General features: G+C 37.4%; 1 protein-coding gene across 3 annotated transcripts in view; it reads left to right on the top strand.

Moving 5' to 3' along the window:
- dock2 (dedicator of cytokinesis 2) overlaps nucleotides 1-12264 on the top strand; it is a 130241-nt gene that overhangs the window by 78789 nt on the left and 39188 nt on the right. The window lies entirely within an intron of this gene.

Genomic DNA, 12264 nt, shown 5'->3' with positions numbered 1-12264 from the left:
ATGCTTTGTCACGAAAAGTTGGAAATATTGCTCAATAGCAATGTTGCTGTCTCTGAGCAGGATATGATCCATTACAAATAATGCTGTTCTTCTTATCCGTTCAGTATTTCTACTCATAATCCATCACAACTTGACATTTCTTAAGTCATTTACCAATGACTTTAACATAATGCCATGCTTGCAATATTTGTTTTCATCCTTGAGAAAAACACAAATGGTTTGTAGCCAATGGTAAGGTTGTTTTCTAGGATTCTAGGATTATTTTTCTGCTTGTAATAATACATTTTAATGCAGGGGTACGAAGAAACTTTGCTGTGAAAACAGACAAAAAGTTTGCTTAAGCTCTGAAATAGGTCTTTTTTTTTCTTAAAAAAATGATGTTCAGGTTGCTGTAAAAAATTAAATTGGGAAGCAGACCCAGCCTAGACAGGTGCATCTTTAAAAAATAAAAATCATGAAAAAAAAAATATAAAAAGGAATCGCTCATTTGCAATGAAGAATACAGGGAGAGTAAATCAGCAGAAAATTGGCAAATCTTCAAGATAAAAATACATCGTGGAAAAACAGGAAAGGTAAACAGAGATAAGTCAAAACACTGATTCTCGCGATCATTTCAACAATTTAGTAGCAGATTCATAAAGTGCTGCAGGGAAGAATCCGAACAATAACCAAAATGTGTATTTAACGGTGGTGGTGGTTGAGAAAAAGCCTTAAGTATGCCAAGGGCTCTCATTTGATGCTCATTTGAAGACAGGATATTTTCGATTTATGTTTTGGCTAAATCACATTCTGTTGTGTGAACGTGCAGCAAATCATCGCTTTAAGAAGTTTGTGTTTTCGACGGGGCTAGTTTGAGATTTATATTATTATATCACCAATAGATGAGGGTCAACGTGGACAAGAAACAACATTAAATAATTTAAAATCACTTTGTGCACTCCCCCGCATAATCCCCAGGAAATCCTTACGCCATAATTGTAATTACAATTAAAAACAATGGAACCAAATGAAAATAGGGAATAATCAAAGTATTCAAGTGCACGCCCGTCTATGGGAAAAAAATATATGAATACATTTGCATTTATATTTAAAATGAGGGGTGCTCATTAAAGCACATTGTTAGTAATTGGGAGATTTGCTAATTTGGGGAAAAACAAACTTTTCTCTGTGATATGACTCATATTTGCAGTCCCCCTGCAATGGAGTCAAAATGCCACTTCAAATTTATTTATAGTTAAATCAATTTGAATTGTGCCTCAGCATTTATGCATCCACCAGACGCAAAAAGTATTTTAAAAAGTTAGAATATAAACTATTGAAAAACAGTAAACAGCTAGAGATTTTTCAAAGGCCTGCATTAATATAGAAACATTTTTTTCTACTGTGATGCTTTGCTGGGAATTTGAAAAAAACAAACCAACAAACAAAAAAAAAAAAACACAAAATTTGCAATAAAAAGCAGATTTTTATAGCTTCACTTTAACCCTGTGGCTTGTTTTGTAATTCCAAGTGATCTTGATCAAATCTGACCGCCATTCATTCACATGCAACCGCGGTCAGAGTCTTGTCTACATTCGCTCCGGCAAATGCAGCGTCTGACCTTCGCAGATTCATTCGTATCCGCTTTGACAGCACGAGAGGAATGAAAATTGACTACTTAGCTCTTAAAAACCCATTTACATATTTTGAAAATATTCCGATTTTGAGGAGTTATCACGTCTTGCCGGTAAAGTCAAAAGGATTCCTGCCAGGTGATGCAAGGCAAGGTACTTTTTCTAATTCAAAGCACCACAGATGAAGTGATGCTCCCTTTAATAACAGCATTGCTAAATATATATATATGTACAGTTTATTTTGCTCCGTGTGACTTACATGGCTTCTGAGATAGCAGGGGGCTCACAGGTAACTGATTGTCTTGACTGTATGTTTGAATACCATGAAATCTTGTATAACCATTGATCCGGAGAGGGGCAAATTGCTCTTCTTAGTGTTTTTATGATTTCATTCTTTTTATAAAGTATTCAGTGGTGGAAGTTGAGGAGATGGCAATTTTTTTATTTTTTTTATTTATTTTTTATTTTATTTATTTTTTTTTTTTTTCCAAACAAAGGAGCTTGGAAAAAAAAAAATCTGGCTCAAATTTGAATGAATGAGATGGCCAGTGGGGAGTGCACATGTGCCACCATATGTAACAGAGTTTGGGTTTTGTCAAGCAATTTTCCTTGGGATTCTGCATTCATCAGTCGCAATTTCGTCGCAGATCAGTCCCAAGTACTTGTATTACCATCAGACGAGCCAGAAACAGCAGTCTTTTCTCACTTTTCGATCACTATCTGTTTATATTGTATGTATGTGTGTGTGTGTGTGTGTGTGTGTGCCAGCCTCATATCGAAAGTCTTAATCTACACTCTCAACCTTTGACCTAGACAGGCTGGGTAAGGCGGTATCAATTTTTTTCCTATTTATACTTTTTTTTTTTTACATATGTGAGGTGTCAAACTCATTTTGGTGCAGCATGATTTGATGTCAATGGGGTGGGACCAGTAAAATCATAGTAAAATTACATTGAAGTAACACTAAGTCCATATTTTCATTTGTTTTAGAGTAAAGGAGAAGAGGTAAATGATTAAAATCTTTATATGTAGTGAACTCTTCCTTTTAAAAAATACATGATGAACAACCTGAGATTCATGAAGAAAAAGGAAGTGCAATTTCAACAACCCTATGCCTCAGTTCTCCGCATTTTGTCATATTTTTCACCATTGTGAGTCTCTGGGTGGCACCGAAACTTGCTGCATCTACACCGGCTTTCTTATAAACCTCAAGGAACAAATAATAAGTGGTCAATTTTTCCTGGAAAACCCTACACTTGATGTTCACTTTTTGTCTTTTTTGACAACAACATCTTGGTGACGAGGGTTTCGGGTCCACGGAAAAAAAGGTATATTCTTAACAATTAGTAAAAAAATGCTATTTACAGACCCGAAAGCCGTATTGCTGCCGTTTGCTGTAAGTTCTGAGTCACGATGCCATGTTGCTAACGCAAACCACAACAGTGCACCCTTAGCAGACAATACAGGAACTGCATTTTCATTTCAAAAAAGTAGTTTGAGATTTTGACGTCCGTGGGCCGGATCTGATCCCCTGGCGGGCCGATACTGGCCCGCGGGCCGTACGTTTGACTCCCCCGGTCCGTCTATTCTCCAAACATTTTTGATCCCCCCCATCATCTCCTCTCTTTAATCCTTGCATGTGTTTGACGCCATGCTTTCCACCCACTTTTCCATCACTGTCATACCATCTTGAAGTTGTTTTTCCTCGCCTCTCCGTCTAACACTCCCTCCGTCTTGATTTTTAATCATAGTATTTCACCCACGTCGTACCCCCAGTTCAACAACGTAAACAGGAAACAGAGGAAGGGCGGTGGTATTGGGTGGGGAGTGCTGGGGAAGCGAAATTAAAAACAAAAGACAGACAAAGGATGAAAGTTTCCCAGGAAATGCAAGAAAGTTCAGTAAGGGGATAACGGGGGAGAGATCAGATAAAGAAGTACTGTGAACAACATTAAGGAGATTGGTGTTTCAAGGCAAGAGATGTAAAAGCCTCCTGTGAAAAGTTAGAATCTAATATATTGTGATAGAATCAGTTAAAGATGGAATGGAAAAGAAATCTGAACGGAGCAATGCGGCTGTTTAAGAAACCGTATATAAATACTGCTGTTTGCCAAAGCTTTCACAACACGCGCCGCCATAGATAACCTTCAAAAGCTCCCGTTCCGATTTTTTCATTTCATTATTATTTTTATTTACACGTAAAACATGGCGAATTACGATCCGAGCTGAAACTTCCCGTCGCATTTGACTTCGATCAACACCAGGCAAGCAGCACGGCGCTGAGATCGACGTGTTCTTTCGGATAATTTAACCCCGCTATCTTCTGTACATCTGTTCGCGTTATGCCGTAACGGACTTAAAGGGTCACGTGGACCGAACCGAACGGTTAAGCGGCTCATCTTTCCCGCAGCTTGGCTGCAGCTTCCACTGGTTTGGTTAGTCCTTATTATTAGTCTGTTTACTAGCTCCGGGCTGCTACAATGGATATGGGGTTAGGTTTGGTCTGGGTTTAAAAATAATCACTTTTGCGGGCTTCAGAAGTGACTGGCTGCACACGCCCTGTGAGTCTTAGATGGTTGACTGGTGTGTTTGTCTGATTTTTAGAGTTTGGTTTTCCGGTTATTGCAAGCTCGTGGTAATTAACATTCCCATCTTGCTGCATGCAGTGGCGGTTTATTCCAGCAAGATGTGAATCATCATAGTAGCCCCGGAAAAAAAACCCTGAGGTAAAGTGAGAGCACGGAGGTACACAGATACATGAGAGAACTACAGGACGACATGGAGGAAGGCTTATTTGACTTGCTGAGTAGGTGTGTGGAACGCCGCCGCCATTTTGAATTGAAGAGACTCAAAAAAAAAACCTCATCCTGCAAAGAATGCAAATAGGGTTATGGCCTGATAGTTATAATGAACTTGTGGGATTTTACAAGAAAGCAACAGTTATGAGGAAAAAATACAAACAAAAATGACTCGACGGGTTTCTGTAAGACCTTGGCGCATGTGCCATGCTGCTAATTCATAAGGTTGTGCTTGAAAATTAATTTTTCTGTGTGTGAGGGTGATGCTTATGTATGTGTATTTGCACGTGTTTGAATGAGTGAGGTGACACCCCACAGCAGTGGTTACAGAGCACTGAATGCTCCGGCGAATCAAGTCCCCTGTTGTTTCAAGGTGAGCCTCATTTTTCAGCTGTCGATTGACAAACCCTATGTCTATCTATCTGTGTGTGTGTGTGTGAGTGTGTGTGTGTTTGAAAAGAAACTGAAAATTACCTTTCTGGTATTTAATCACACTGTTGCGATGGCTCTAGCTGTCTGAGAAGGCGAACGAGTGAAATACTTTATTGGTCTTCTTTGACAAAGCATTTTGGGTCATGTAATCAGCCTTATTCTTCAAATATCCCTTTCACTTCACCCATCTGCAGTTAATGCAACAAATCAGAGTTGCTTGTTTAAAAGTTCCATACATATATCTTTAAGGCCCATCCATTGGTTGACCATTATCCTTTCATTGCTGCAGACCTGAAATAAAATGCATCTAAAGCTGTTGCGTGATTCGGGGAAATAGTTCTTCTCAGAATCGAAAATCATTTATTAGGATTTATTCATGATAAGTATTTCCAGAGGATGCTCCTGAGGGCAATCTTCTGATTAATTCAATTAAGCATTCCTAGTACTGTCGCGAAAATAGAAAATCACAGCTTATCGCGGATCTTATCGAGAGACATCTTGCACAGGTGTAAAAAAGAAATGATTTAGGGAGAGAGGGAAAAACACTAAGAAGGTGAAGGCTTAGTAACTGCATGCCAGATTGTTGTATATATTACATCGATATTTTTTGACTTTCCAGTTCATATATATATATATATATATATATATGTATGTGTGTGTACATATGTGTGTGTGTATATATATGTATATATATGTGTTTATGTACATATATGTGTGTGTATATGTTTATGTACATATATGTATGTTTTTACATGTGTACATAAATACATGTATATATGTGTATATATATGTATATATACACATAAGTATCTGTATATGTATGTATATGTGCATATATGTGTACATAAATACATAAGTATACATATATGTATTAATGTATATATGTATATGTCCATATACATGTACAGCTATATCTGAATGCACATATGTATACATATATGTGCGTATATGTATCTAAATATGTACACATATATATGTATGCAAATATATGTATATGTACAAAAATATATGTATATATAACATATGTATCTGTATGTAAATATGCATATATATGTGTGCACATATGTACATAAATACATACATACATGTATGTATATGTACACATATATCTACAGCTGTATATGAATACACATATGTATACATATATGCGTGAATATGTATGTATGTTTCTATGTAAATGTGTAAATATACATATTTATGCACATATATGTACGTATATATATATATATACATGCATGTTTATATGTGTGTGTGTATATATATATACACACACATATACACACACACACAGACGATTAATAACTTCATCACAACATTCTATTTTTCTGAGACAGTCTTGTACACAGACACACACATATATATATATATTAAACTGTTCACCAGTTGTCTCATAATTGGCTCTCTCCTTTTCTCGTTTGAGTGTCTCGCCGGGAGTATTTATCCCTGCACCTCAGAAAAGGAAGAATTTAGCCATGGAAACAGTGCAAGTGCACTTTGATCAGCATTTCTGCTGAAAAGCCAGCAGTAACTGCAAGTAACGCTCACATCACAAATGCCAAAACAGCCAAGGGTCTCAGCACTGTATCGGTCTGGACGGATAATTGTGCCCGACTGACAAATGTAAACTCAAATGGCTCTGCAAGGGGACTATTGACAAGTACTTGAAAGTGTTGCAGCGTGATAACCTTGTAGGTCACAGATACACGCAGCCACATTCCCCTGCTTACATATTTTGTCACCACACATTTAAATTTGCGCCACGATACATTCGCATTCACCACATGGCTCAGCTCTTGCTTATGACTTTCTGGTTCCTGAGTTTTATTTGAAGCTAATGACACTGTATTCTGAATGTCAGCCCGCAAACTGTTCTGCGTGTTTATGAAAGCATGCTTACATGCATTTATATTGTGATCACAATTAACATGGCTATTAATTATTTTCTGGTCATTTAATCTGACTTTTGCTTGAGATAAACAGCTTGTGTAACAATCAGTGCACAAACAAAACACCACTAATATCACCGTGTCTTCAGGGGTCTTTCATAATATCCCTTGTTCAACTTTACAAAACTTGAATATCGCACTTTACTGTCGTTAATGTTACCATACGAGTTCTTGTCAGTCATCTGCCGTGTCCAGACTGTATATTCTTAGCAGGTCATGCCCTTCCAAGGCCAACTCACTGCATTAATAAGACCTAAAAACACTATCTCAAATTCACCCTCAGATTTTTCAGGTGGGAACTTTAACCTATATACCAAAAGTTTTTCAAGCCATTGTTTCTTTCCTACCGATTTCTTGAAAGGAGTCAAGTCAGACTTTATTTATATAGCACAAACCGCAACACAGTTGTCTCATGACACTTGACATGTAGAGCAGGTATTTTAAAGTTATTTACAAAAAAAAAAAGAAAACATCATTCCCCCATGAGCAAGCACTTGGGGAAAAGTGGCAAGGAAGAACTGCATTTAACTGAGCAGAAACCTCGGGCAGATCCGAGCCCAAGGTGGGTGGCCTTCTGTCTCGACCAGGCAGGGGAAAAAAAAAAGAAAAGAAAAAAAAAAGATGGAATAATGAAGAAAATAAAGGACAGAGACATAGAAAGCAAGAGTTGGGAGAGAACCATTGAATAAGAACCATAAATGTGCATGTCTTTTAGAAAACAATTTTTTTGATCAGGTTTTTTAGGGAAATATCCCATGAATTATGGAAAAAATGAATACATAAATAAATGATTTTATAAATGTGTATGTATATACATATATAGATATGTGTATATATATATATATGTGTGTGTGTGTGTCTATATAGATATGTGTATATATATGTATATATGTATACATATATGTGTGTGTGTGTGTGTGTATATATATATATGGATATATGTATGTGTATATAGGTATAAATATATGCGTATATGAATAGATATTTAGAAATGTGTGTGTATATATATATATATATATATATACACACACACACATATATGTATGTATGTAGGTGTGTGTATATGTATGTATGTATATATATGTATGTGTACATATATGTATACATATATACATACGTATATGTGTGTGTATATATATATATATACATGTTTGTATACACACACATATATGTGGGCATATATATATATATATATATATATATATATATATATATATATATATGTATGTATATATATGTGTGTGTGTGTGTGTGTGTGTGTGTGTGTGTGTGTGTGTGTGTGTGTGTATATATACACACACATATATATACACATATGTATATGAATATATATTTGTGTGTATATATATACATATATACACATATACGTACACATACACACGTGTGTGTGTGTGTATAACACCATCTATTCGTCATATGTTGTATGAAGTGTGCTTTAACTGATAATGGCCTGCATAACAGTGTGTTAATTGAGTACATGTTTAAACCTGCCTTAGCCAGCTCTGCTTTTCACGCTGTGGAATTACTTACACGTCTTAACCTGTCAATGACCCATTCAGTTGCCAGAATGTGCAAATTACTTAAACATTTACCTCTCAAAGACGCCATTTTCATATCTCAAATGCAGGATGGCAAAACCATGACCTTTGGACCGTCGCTTAAAATGTGTTTTCTTTAAACTTTTCCTCTTTGCACTCGTCCTTGCTTGTAAGGATTTGAATCGTACATCTTTCGAAGGTTTGTGTCGAGGGCCCGTCGAGAAAAGGGAGCAAATAATCTTTTGAACCATAACTTTTAATACCAAACCTGCGACTTAAAAGTCTTCACGCTCCGCAGTTCCCATTCATTTTTTTTTTTTTTTCGCTTAACCGATTTGTCTTTTTGTCGCCGTCAAATTCATGAAAGTTGATGACAAAGATAAGGTCTAAAATAGAAAATAGAGCTTTTCTAGCAGACGCAGCAGCAGCAGCTAACAAAATCATTACATCAAATGAGGAGCTTTAAATGCAGAGCCACACACACACACACATATCTTCTCAGTCTGGCTAATAGAGTGTGATATAGTCTGGGTTTTGCATTTTTCCTCACCCCCTCCACTTCTTTGGGACCCTCACTGATGTCAACTTCTCTTTTTATCACTCTTTTTCACCCGTCTTTGTCCTTTGCTTACTCTGTGCTTTCTTTCCTCCCCTCTTATCTGCTACCTTTTCCTCTGCCAGATCGCTCATCCTGTCTATAAGCATCACTCCATCATTCCCTCCGATCCACCTTTATTCCTTCCATCTCTCCATCCCGTTGACCCGTTGGCCTTCACCTCCATCCATCGCCGTTCTGACTCATTAGTCCCCCCCCTTTTTTTTTCCCACCACTTGTTCACAATTTGTCTGGTTAGAAGAGTGGCTATGAGTACCATTGATGCACCAAACACACACCGTGGCTTGTCCTACATCCCTCGATCACTCCGTCGTTTCAATTTGTCTCGGATATCGGTGATCTGAAAAATTCAATGCTGTACACATAATTGTTTATCGCCTGGGTTTGATTAATTGTAATTATACTCAAACAAAGTACTACCTAATGTTTTAAATCCAGAGCTCACTGTTTTTGTCTTCATATATAATGACACAGTTGAACCATCGGGGAATCAGAATAAAAACTCAAGCAATTCCATTGTAAATTAATTCTATACCAACTTTTGTCGAAATTCTAAAATGGTCCAATCCATAGAGAAAGGTAGGGAACTACAGAAAGGGATATGATGGTGCACCACAAGAAGATTTAGAACAAAGTAAAAAAAACAAACAAACCTGCGGGTATTATTATTATCTTAATTCTGAGTAATAAAGATAATTGTATCTTTTTTTTTTTTTTTTTTTGAGAAGTGTGTCCTGTGCTTTTTATTGTGTTTTTAATATTCTTTGCAATGTTTTTTTTTTTTTTTTTTTTCCTTAATTTGTAATTATTTACTCTTATTAAATGAATCAATAGGAAATAAGCCCATTCACACTGCAAATGCATCTGAATTCAAAATGAAATGAGATTAAAACGGAGGCTGATTTCCCTAAGTGTTTCACTGGTCAATAGACTTTTTCACTGTGCCAGTGAAAACAGTGCATCTCTCTCTCTCTCTCACTCAGCCTCTCTCTTCAAGACACACACACACACACACACACACAAAGGGTGATCATGTTGACAGCATTCGTGTATAAGAGAAGGGTTATTGCAATATAATCCCATATTAAAGCTACACTTGCTGTTCTCATGATCAGTACATAGGCTTTTAATAGCAATCAGCCAATGGATCTGCACTGTCCCCATTTTCTCCCTCCCCCCCTCTCTCACTCACACACACACACACACATAGACGAATACTCATCCGAATACTCACTGTATAGTGAAAACTGTTGAATTCTTGTTAAAAGTCAAGACCTCTCTTATTGTGTCGTGATGAAAACACAGTCCCGAAGTAAGCAATAAAAAACACACACATGCATAAATTCACTGACAAATGATGTGTATGCATCAAACCCCAGGGTGACAGATGGGTAGGATTATTCACCTGCCACACACACACACACACACACACACACTGTATAAACTACTTCATCCAGGGAATGTACACTCTGGTATTATATAAATGAAAGATGCACTTGTACATCGACTGAAAATGGTAGGAGGATGTAAAACTGTTTCATTATGTTTAACAGTCGTTGCGCGCCAAAGGTTAAATAACGGTCATTTGGTCCATGAATTCATTTGACCCCCCCGGTGCCAGAATCCAGTCAATAACCTGTTCCTCCTATCAGATTTTTAGCTCAGTGTTCCGAGAGGTAGGAAGAGCTACTCGTGCGGAAAAAAAAAACCCAAAAAAAACTCGTAGGGAGCAGGTCCCTCAGTGGTTCATAACACGCAACCGCTCTAAACTAACATGAGCATTCCAAGTGCATGTATACACTTGGAATTTCGAACCTGCAGTTTGTTTGATCACTCACCTCTTCCTATCCCCCTCCTTGGACGGCATTGGCTCTCATTTCTCATTTCTTGAGTGTGTCTCTTTCATCGGCGGTAATCCTTTAGTCCTCAGTCGCTCTCCACGCCGACTCTTCACCGTGCTCTTCCTCTCCCTGTCTCACTCTGTTGCTGAGAATCCTCGTATGCTGGCAGTGATCCTCCCTCTCCTCTCTCTCTCTCTCTCCCTCTCTCTCTCCCCTCTGCCCCTTTTCCCTGATATACCGTATCTATTTTTTCCCCCACTAACTATCATCGTTCTGTTATTACTCCCCGCATCAGTCGTGCTAATCCCGCGCCGTGCCCTGTTTTCTTTTTTTTTTTTTTTTTTTTTTGGCGCATGTGTGCTTCCAAATGTGCCTGCGCTGACCCTGGCACGGTGGTAAACCCAGAGGAACTTTGGCAGCGTAGAAGTGTCTGCTCCCGGGATTTGTGCCAGGACACCCACAAACACACACACTATCATGAACAAGAAATACTCCTGCATCTATCGCTCGGTTTATTTATATCGTTGACTCTGTTTCTGAACAATATTTGGTACTTTCTAGTTTGTTTTTTTTCCTCCAGTAGACTTGTCTAGCTGCCCTGATACCGCACTCCTCTTCTAACGCCACCCTTTACCCATCCCCTCTTTTCTGTCTTATTCCTTCTTTTCTTACACACACCTGGACTAATGTGTCGTTTTTCCCTGCACTCATACTCACAAACCAAAGCCTTGAAGAATCAGAAAAAAATCATTTGTCCCTGAGGGGCAAGTGGGGGAGGGGGGGTTGCAGCGTCCAAATTGTGATAATCAAAAAAAAAGAAATAAATAAAAAGAATAATGTCTCTCTCTCTCTCTTCATATATATATATATATATTTATATATATATAATACACTGCTCAAAAAAATAAAAGTAACACTAAAGTAACGCTGAACAACATTTTGAATGAATGAAAAATTTTGATAAAATGCTTTGTTCTTTATATAGTTGAATGTGCTGACAATCACATAAAAATTATTCAATTACTATTTAAAATTATTTTATTCAAAAATTATTGTTAAATACATTAACCCATGGAGGTCTAGATTTGGAGTCACACTTAAAATTAAAAATACACTACAGGCTGATTCAACTTTAATGTAATGTCCTGAAAACAAGTTAAAAATTAATCAGTGTTGCTTCCTAAGTGGACAGTTTCATAATTTCACAAAAGTGGGATTGACTTGGAGTTCCATTGTGTTGTTTAAGTGTTCCCTTTATTTTTTAGAACAATCTATATAAATAAATAAATTTAGACCTAGAAAAAGTATATGACAGGCTGCCAAGAGAGGAGCTCTTGTATTGTACGAGAAAATCTGGAGTGGAATGTTAGACTGGTGCAGGACACGTATGCTTGCTGTAAGACAGTGGTGTGGTGTGCTGTTGGGGTAACAGAAGTTCAAGGTGGAGGTGGGACTCCATCGGGGATCAGCTCTGGGCCTC

This window comes from Fistularia commersonii, chromosome 13, assembly GCF_037954325.1.
Source record: "Fistularia commersonii isolate RoL2024-O1a breed Wild chromosome 13, RoL_Fcom_v1.0, whole genome shotgun sequence".
Lineage (NCBI taxonomy): Eukaryota > Metazoa > Chordata > Actinopteri > Syngnathiformes > Fistulariidae > Fistularia > Fistularia commersonii.
Note: the sequence above shows the minus strand (reverse complement) of the source record. Positions and strands in the feature narration are given on the sequence as shown.